This window comes from Crocuta crocuta, unplaced genomic scaffold (assembly GCF_008692635.1).
Source record: "Crocuta crocuta isolate KB4526 unplaced genomic scaffold, BGI_CrCroc_1.0 scaffold445, whole genome shotgun sequence".
Lineage (NCBI taxonomy): Eukaryota > Metazoa > Chordata > Mammalia > Carnivora > Hyaenidae > Crocuta > Crocuta crocuta.
In genome coordinates this window covers 2,673,013-2,680,512 of record NW_027530847.1, presented here as the reverse complement: position 1 = coordinate 2,680,512, position 7,500 = coordinate 2,673,013, and the positions used below count along the sequence as shown (strand labels likewise).

Genomic DNA, 7,500 nt, shown 5'->3' with positions numbered 1-7,500 from the left:
CCATCCACCCTGCAGCCCCACCTTCTGAGATTAATTGGGTCTATTCTTAAGCAACATTGGTTTGCTGTTGGGAGTGGACACGCTTGGGCCACAGCTGCGGCTGGAACCCAGGCTTCCAGCCCCTGGGGAAGGGGTGACACTTGCTTGGTCAGTGGGTATTCCCAGCAGCCAGCACGGTGCTGGGCCCCGGGCTCCACGAATGTGCACTCTGTGGCGTGACTAAAACATGGCTCTGCCTGAATGTGTGGCTGCAGCACTAGAATCCAGAGGAGAGAGGAGCAGAAGGAAGCTGGCTCACCCGGGATGTAAGAAATGGAGTACTAACTAGGCTAGTTGCCTGAACAAGCAGGTGCTGTGACAGATCTTCTGGGTTGTTCTGGGTTATGGGGGTGGCAGTATGCGACACCGGATGGTAGGATTTGGAAAACTCGGAGCAAATCTGCGTAGAGGTGTGAGCAAACGCTTGTCCTGATGGACTCGTCGTAAATGGGCCTTTAGTGGAAGAGCAGTGTAGGTTTTGGGGTGAACCAACCTTGTTATTGTCTCCTGTCAGCTGGCTTCATCCTGTCATTCTCTCCTGAGCCAACTGGCGGCTCTGTGAGGATAGGCTGTCTGGCCTTTGTCTGCCTGTGCCTCTCAGGGCTGAGCATGGTTCCTGAAGCCCAGTGCTCCTCCTGTCTGATGCAGGTGTAAGAGTGGCCTTTCCCAGCATCCTGATTGGTCCTGTGAAGTTCTGTGGAAGCACTGTACAGAGTGATTGCTCAATATCAAGCACGATTGTCACCCTTACCTAAAGCCACACAGCTAGCAGGGAGTAGAATGTGGATGGAAATGCCATTACATTTCTTTGAGACCTTTGTCCCACCTGGCTTAGACCCACAGAACTGGCAGGATGCACAGATGTGTCGGGTTAAGATACTCTGGAGGGCCCGCTAGTGCCCACTGTTGGCCTGCAGGCCTCCCTCACCACTGAGATGGGCAGACCCTAGCCCATACCAGGTAACTGTAGCTAGTTTTTTTTTAAAGTGGTTTATGTGGGGTATAGGCTTTTTAAAAAAGTGTTTATTTTTGACAGCATGGATGTGCGGGAGGGCAGGGAGGGAGACAGGATCCAAAGCTAGCTCTGAGCTGAGAGCAGAGAGCTGAACACAGGGCCTGAACTCAGGAACCCTGAGATGATGACCTAAGCTGAGGTCAGCTGCTCAACCGACTGAGCCACCCAGGCACCCCAAGGTATAGGCTTTAAAAAATTTTTTAAAATATTTTTATTTATTTCTGAGAGAGAGAGACACACACACACAGCATGAGCAAGGGAGGGTCAGAGAGAGAGGGAGATACAGAATCTGAAGCAGGCTTCAGGCTCTGAGCGGTCAGCACAGGACCTGACACGGGGCTTGAACTCAAGAACCATGAGATCACGACCTGAGCTGAAGTCAGACACCTAACCAACTGAGCCACCCAGACACCCCTTGAATGTCCATTTTCTTTAAAAAATTTTTTTAATGTTTATTTAGTTTTGAGAGAGACACACTGTGAGCAGGGGAGGGTCAGAGAGAAAGGGAGACACAGAATCTGAAGCAGGCTCCAGACTCTGAGCTGTCAGCAAAGAGCCCAACACAGGGCTCAAACCCTTGAACTGTGAGATCATGACCTGAGCTGAAGTCGGCTGCTTAACCGACTGAGCCACCCAGGCGCCCCTGAATGTCCATTTTCAAAGGAAAAAATTTTCAAATTTTGAAAATGTACATTTTGAAAAAAAAGTATCTGACTATTAAAGTAGCATGGGCATGTGGTAGTTCACTCACAAGCTACCATCCCAAGAGACCGGGCTTTTTATAGTTAGAGAAAAAAGTGCTGGAGGAACATGGCTTAATGCATTTGCTAACATAATACCTGAGATTGTGTTGTTGTGCAGGCTTTCACTTGACACTCCTGTCGCATAGTCGTTCCCTCGTTTGTTGCCTCTCATTTGCATCCCCCAGTATGGCTGCCTGGGATTTAGCCAGTCATTTGCTTGAAGTTGCTGCTATGGTAATGACCATGCTTGTACACAGGTCTTGGTAAGAGCTTTGGACTGGGTTGATTTGTAGCAGAAGAGTCCTGTGCAACAGGAAATGGAACATTTGGCGTTTTAGGTATTGCCAGTTTGCCATCTTAAAGGCTAACTCTGTCCCCATAGCCTCCATAAACAGTTGAGATTTAAGGCATTGGCTGTGGCAACGGGAGCAGACGACTGTGGGGGAGAGCCAAGGTGGTGGCTTTTTAGAATATTGGTCTTTCTTCCCCTATCCCTAGGGGAGAGAGGGCAGTGGGGCCTGGCTTTGCTAAGGGTCACCTGGCCNTAAACATTGGTTTCCTTCTGCATTTGCACACCCCTCCAAGGGTTTCCCAATTAATTGTAGGGGAAGGGGGCTGCGAGCTTACGTTTGTTTAGAGGGTAAAAAGCTTGACTCTAAACTCCAGTTTGTTTCCTTGTCTTTAAAGCTCTTCCTGTATATTCCCTGTTTTTTCTCTTAAGATTTTCTTCTTAAGGAATTTCTACACCCAAAGTGGGGCTCAAACTCACAACCCCGAGTTGAGGAGTGACACACTCCACAGACTGAGCCATCCAGGTGCCCCAGCTTTTTCTTCTGTGAGTTATCTATAAGGGTATTGGCATATAATTTAATTACAATTGACTGAAGAACATCTAGGTGTTTGTTAGTATTTTGCTAATATGAGCAATGCTGCAAGGAACATGTTCCTATAGCCATTTTTTTTTTCACTTGTCCAATTTGACCCCTGCTTGGATCAATAATTTTAATAATTCTGATCAATATACCAGAACCCAGTTTTTACTGTACAATGACAAGTGGTGCTTGGAACTGAGGCCTAGAGGCACTGAACAATTGTCCACATTGCTTCTGAATTGCCCGGGATGAAGGGATGCTTCCTTTTGTGAGGCAGAGCTGGGAAGTTAGGCAGGAAGGCACGAGAAAGTGTGTCAGCTCCAGGTTCTCAGGGTGTCATTCTCTATGCTGGGTCTGCAGCATCAACCACCCAGGGGATTAGGTGAGGTCATTTCATTTCACAAATGATAAAACTAGGGTTTGAGAAAATCCATCAAGGGCTTTTTCCTTCCAACTTTCCCGTGGACCTGGCAATTTCTGGAATTTAGCAAAGATTTTCTAAAAATCAGGTAAAGGCCTTGAACTTTGTGACCTCATACTCTGCCACCAGCCAGGTGGGGAGCCTGTTGCCAGCCCCTTACTTTTGTACTTAGCTGTTCCTGCTGCCTGGGAACCTCCCCCCTTCTCTCTGTTCACGCGGTAAGGTGTCCCTCCCCAGGCCTTGCTTTTATAACTATACTTAGCATATTCATTTTAAATGCCTTTGAGATCCGGCTCCTGAACGAAGTCTAAATCTCCATCACTTAGTTGCTGTGCATGCCTGGGCAAGGAATCTGCCCATCTGCTATCTCTGAGCTCAGTTTGCTTATCTGCAAAATGAGGCCTCATAAGAGTAAGCTAGCTCTCTCTCTCTCTCTTTTTTTTTTTTGGTGAGATATATAGTAATTGCTCCATCTCAACTATTTTGGAATCTTGGACAAGGGGAACAGCTAGGAAAGACTTGAGCAGTTGAGGGGGAGGATACAGGAGTCTAGATTTCCCTCGCAGGGGCCATGGAGAAGACGAAATTTCTTAAATAGGTGAGTGGAAATATCTTTCAACCTCCCTTTTACATCACTAAATCTCTAACCCCTGGGGGACTCATGTGGGACAGGGATGCCCAAGTGGCCTCTTTTGTACCTATGTCCCCATTATGCCCACCATCCTACCCCTTTTTGGTATTGTACATTTAATTAATGCAATTAACATTTGCAAGATGCTGTGAAATGTCTCTGCTGCCGGTGCCAGCCTGGAGGAAATAAATGACATCACTTCTCAGCCTTATAGCTGGGTTCAGGTGGGGGGAGGCCAAGTCCCTAGGCTTCCTCCCTGAGTCTGATTGGGGGGGGATGTGCCACCCACCCTTCTGTCTGCCACATTGCATTTGGACACGTCTGACCTGGTTCAGTTGGGACACAGGCACCCTGCGCTAATGAGGCAGAGCCTTGCAGGGTGAACCTCGCGGGTGAGCCCACCCTGCACTGCTGCCCGCCCCCGAATCACGTGCCAGACCCCAGCTTCTGGGAAAGGGTCAGAGTTCACCACGCATCACGAGGCTAGACCATCACATCACCTCTTGTGAAGGTAAACACTTGGCTGGTGGATCCTGTCCTTCAGCCCTGAGGTTCCCGCAGTCTCTGGGATGGGCGAGGCCATGTTCACAACTAGAATTCTCGGCCACAGTGTCTCGGCACAGCAGTTACAGGCGCTTGCCCTGGACTGTCTAGGCATGAGTCTTGGCATTTCCACCTTGTTGGGTGACTTGATTAATTCATTGGAACCCGTCGGAAGGAGGTTGATAGCAGGACCTGCCTCGGGATCTGGTGGGGGCTGAGAGAGCGGTTTGTGCTGCCTTTGGCTCACGGCAGGCAGGGACCTGGGCGCTGGGACACAGTGGAGTGAGTGGCAAGGCACCGCTGCTGAGCTAGCACAGCACCCCCTCTGGAAAAGTCCCTCAGGAAGGTGCCATCTCTCGGGGTGACTCAGCCAGGTTTTCCTCCAGGGTTAGAAAGATCACAGTAGATAAAGCAGTTGACTTGTCTTGGGGCCACATTATGCGGGAGGTGGTGGGAAGAGGTGAGGGTGATTTGTCTACCATTCATTCATTGCACACCAGTCTCCGGTGCTAATTTCTTCCTGTTCTGAAGAGCACGTGGTTAGGTCTGTCTGTTCTTCTTTAACTTCTGGACTGGAACACTTTAATGAGTCCCATTGGTCACGTGTGTATTATGTTGCTTCACAAGTGTGTGTTATGTTGCTTAATCCATCTGTGCCTCAGTTTGTCCATCTGTAAGATAGGGATACTATGCACCTCATTGAAGGATTAAATGAGTTGATGCAGGTAAAGCACAGAAGAGGGTGGTGCGTATATGGCAAGAAACACCAAAAAAAAAAAGCTGTATCTTTCGGTGAGGATTTGTGTGAGCAGGGCCAGGTTATGGCTTTTTGGAGCAGGAGTATATCGGGAGAAGCCTTCCCAACCTTCACGATGTGGTTTTGGAGTGAATAACAGGGAGGTATGTGGTAGGGAGAGATGTGGAGGGCTTCCAGGCTGAGGGGGCAGCGTAGCACGTGCCTAGAGATGAGCTTTATTCATCCCGTGTGTAGACTGTGATCAGGGAGATGAGCCGAGCCGGGCACCATTCAGCCTCTGCGGGTCCTGGACGGTGGTGTGTGTTGTGGCAGTAAGTGGGCAAGGGAAGTTCACGTCAATGCAAACCCAGGGCGATGAAACTCACATAATCGAGTGAAATCACATAATTGAATTATACATTTGGAAGAGGGGGGAGTGTTTTAAAATAGCCTCCCCGGGCCAGCCCAGGTAGCCGAGGCCACTTAGGGCCGGTTGGTTTTCTTCCCAGAACCTTCCTCCAGTCCTCATGTGCTGAGGTTATAGGAGCAGGAGGTTTTTCCTGAATGTGGACATGTGGCTTTGGGAAAGGTGCTCTGCTCACATGTGCTTGGTAGAGTGGGGGACAGGTTGGCACTGCTGAGGCCCTGGGGGAAGGCCTGAGGTAGTTAATCATTGTCCACACCAGGCCTGTCTAGGAGGGAGCCTCCTGACTGACTGACACAGGAAAGGGCCGTCTGAGGGAACCCTGGGCCCTTGAGAGGGAAGTAATGACCCCCAATTTCAGCCTCTGACCTGCTTGTTACCAGCTTCTGACTAGAAGCCCTGACTGCTGCTTCCTCCCCTAATCTTCTATGCACCCCACGACCCAGATGACCCAGACCCCCTCTCAGTGTCAGGCTGGCTACCTAGGTTGCCTAGTTCACTGGTTTGGCCTGGGGCAAGACGCTGGGAATTAATTATTACTTGGAACCACACTCCAGCAGTTTTCCTGGGAGTTTGGCAGCTTGGCCTCACAGGAAGTGGCCATAGGTCAGGCAGCCTGTTCTTCCAGGTCAGGGCTTGGCGGTGAATGGGGGTACGGAGCAGCTGATCAGACCAGGTCTGGCATGCCCCTGTTTCCCTGGGGTTGGTGGGTTGCCTTAACATGTATCTCGAGAAAACAGATCAGAAGTGTGACCCTGGACCACGTGGCGTGGGTAAATGCCACACTGTGCTGTGGATCAGGGATCAGTATACATTTAGAGCCAGAACAATGCTTCTTTAACTTGCATATAATCACCCAGGGGTCTTTCAAACATTTTGGTCCCGACTTAGTAGGTCTAGGCCAAGTACCTGAGATTTTGCAGCTCTAACCAGCTCCCAGGTGATTCCTGAGGTGCCTTGTGGGAAATAAAGCAGGGGTTAGCTGCCCCATGCACTGGCCTGGGGCATGGACAGGTGCAGAGGATGGCATTGGGACCCCAGGCCACATCGTATATCCACCTGGGGGCGCTGCAGGCCAATTCAGACTGGTCCCCACATCGCCCCCTGGTGGATGGGGGTGCCACATCACTACTGCAGTCTACGGCCCTGTAGCCTCGAGGATGCTTCTAGAAGGTACCCTGGGAGGCTAGTGTGGGTCATCTGGTGCCCTGTGGTGAGTCCCCACAATGGGATACAGGGACTCGGGGTGCTCAGTGCTGATGGGCAGCCATTTGCTTGGGAAGCTTTTCCCAGGACAGAGTCCAGAGCAATATGGTGTGGTGCCAAATACCTCTGGAGTAGTTTGGGGGAAACTAAGGAATAGGAGTCTGGGGCCCTCACGTGCTACCTAGTTTCTAGTTTTGCCATGGCCCCACCTCTTGGATGTGATTTTTCACGTTGGAGACTAACCCTGTCTGCATGTCAGTTTTCCTTTTCTATAAAATGGGCCCACGATCACGTGAATAGGAGGAGTAAGTGAAAGGTGCAGGTTCTTGCAGCCAACATGTAGAAAACCAGGATGAAGGTCACACAGCTCTTCCACCCTTCAGTGAGAAGAGAACCTGGCCAGAATAGCCTGGTGATGATGCAGTTACCAGGACGGGCAGCAGTGGGGAGACAAAGGCCCAGAGGTGGGGTGAGGCTGGAGCAAATGGGGAGCATCCCCCTTGTTAACTGCCCCAGTCCTTTGCCTGTGCTTCTCCATCCTTTCCCTTCTTGGGAACTTGGGACTCTGAGCCCCAGCTGGTGAGGGAGGAGGGGAGTGAGCGACAGGCCAGCAGACCAATGGGCCCCTGAGGTTGGGGTGGGGCGGGGCTTGTGCTGCCATGGAGAGGAGAGAAGCTGTTCTGTGGGGGAGGAGGGGGCGGGTGGGAAGAGGACCTGGAGATTGAGGGGAAGGGAGAGAGCAAACAAAGGGGTCAGGAGGGAAAATAATGCACTGGCTTCCTGAGGCCCTGCGGAGGCTGGGCAGGGAGAGGGGGCCAGGGGCAGAGGGGACCAAGGCTGGCGGCAGGCAGGCCGGGGCAGGCGGGTCCT

General features: G+C 51.0%; 1 protein-coding gene across 2 annotated transcripts in view; it reads left to right on the top strand.

Moving 5' to 3' along the window:
• The first annotated feature begins 3,669 nt into the window (after positions 1-3,669).
• DNMT3B (DNA methyltransferase 3 beta) overlaps positions 3,670-7,500 on the top strand; it is a 31,000-nt gene continuing 27,169 nt past the window's right edge. The window contains exon 1 of one of the 2 annotated variants that reach the window (XM_077769323.1): positions 3,670-3,688. The gene's annotated coding sequence lies outside the window, so the exon portion shown is untranslated. Of the gene's footprint in view, positions 3,689-7,081; positions 7,095-7,500 lie in introns of those variants that run through there. The other variant, XM_077769322.1, reaches the window with a different exon arrangement.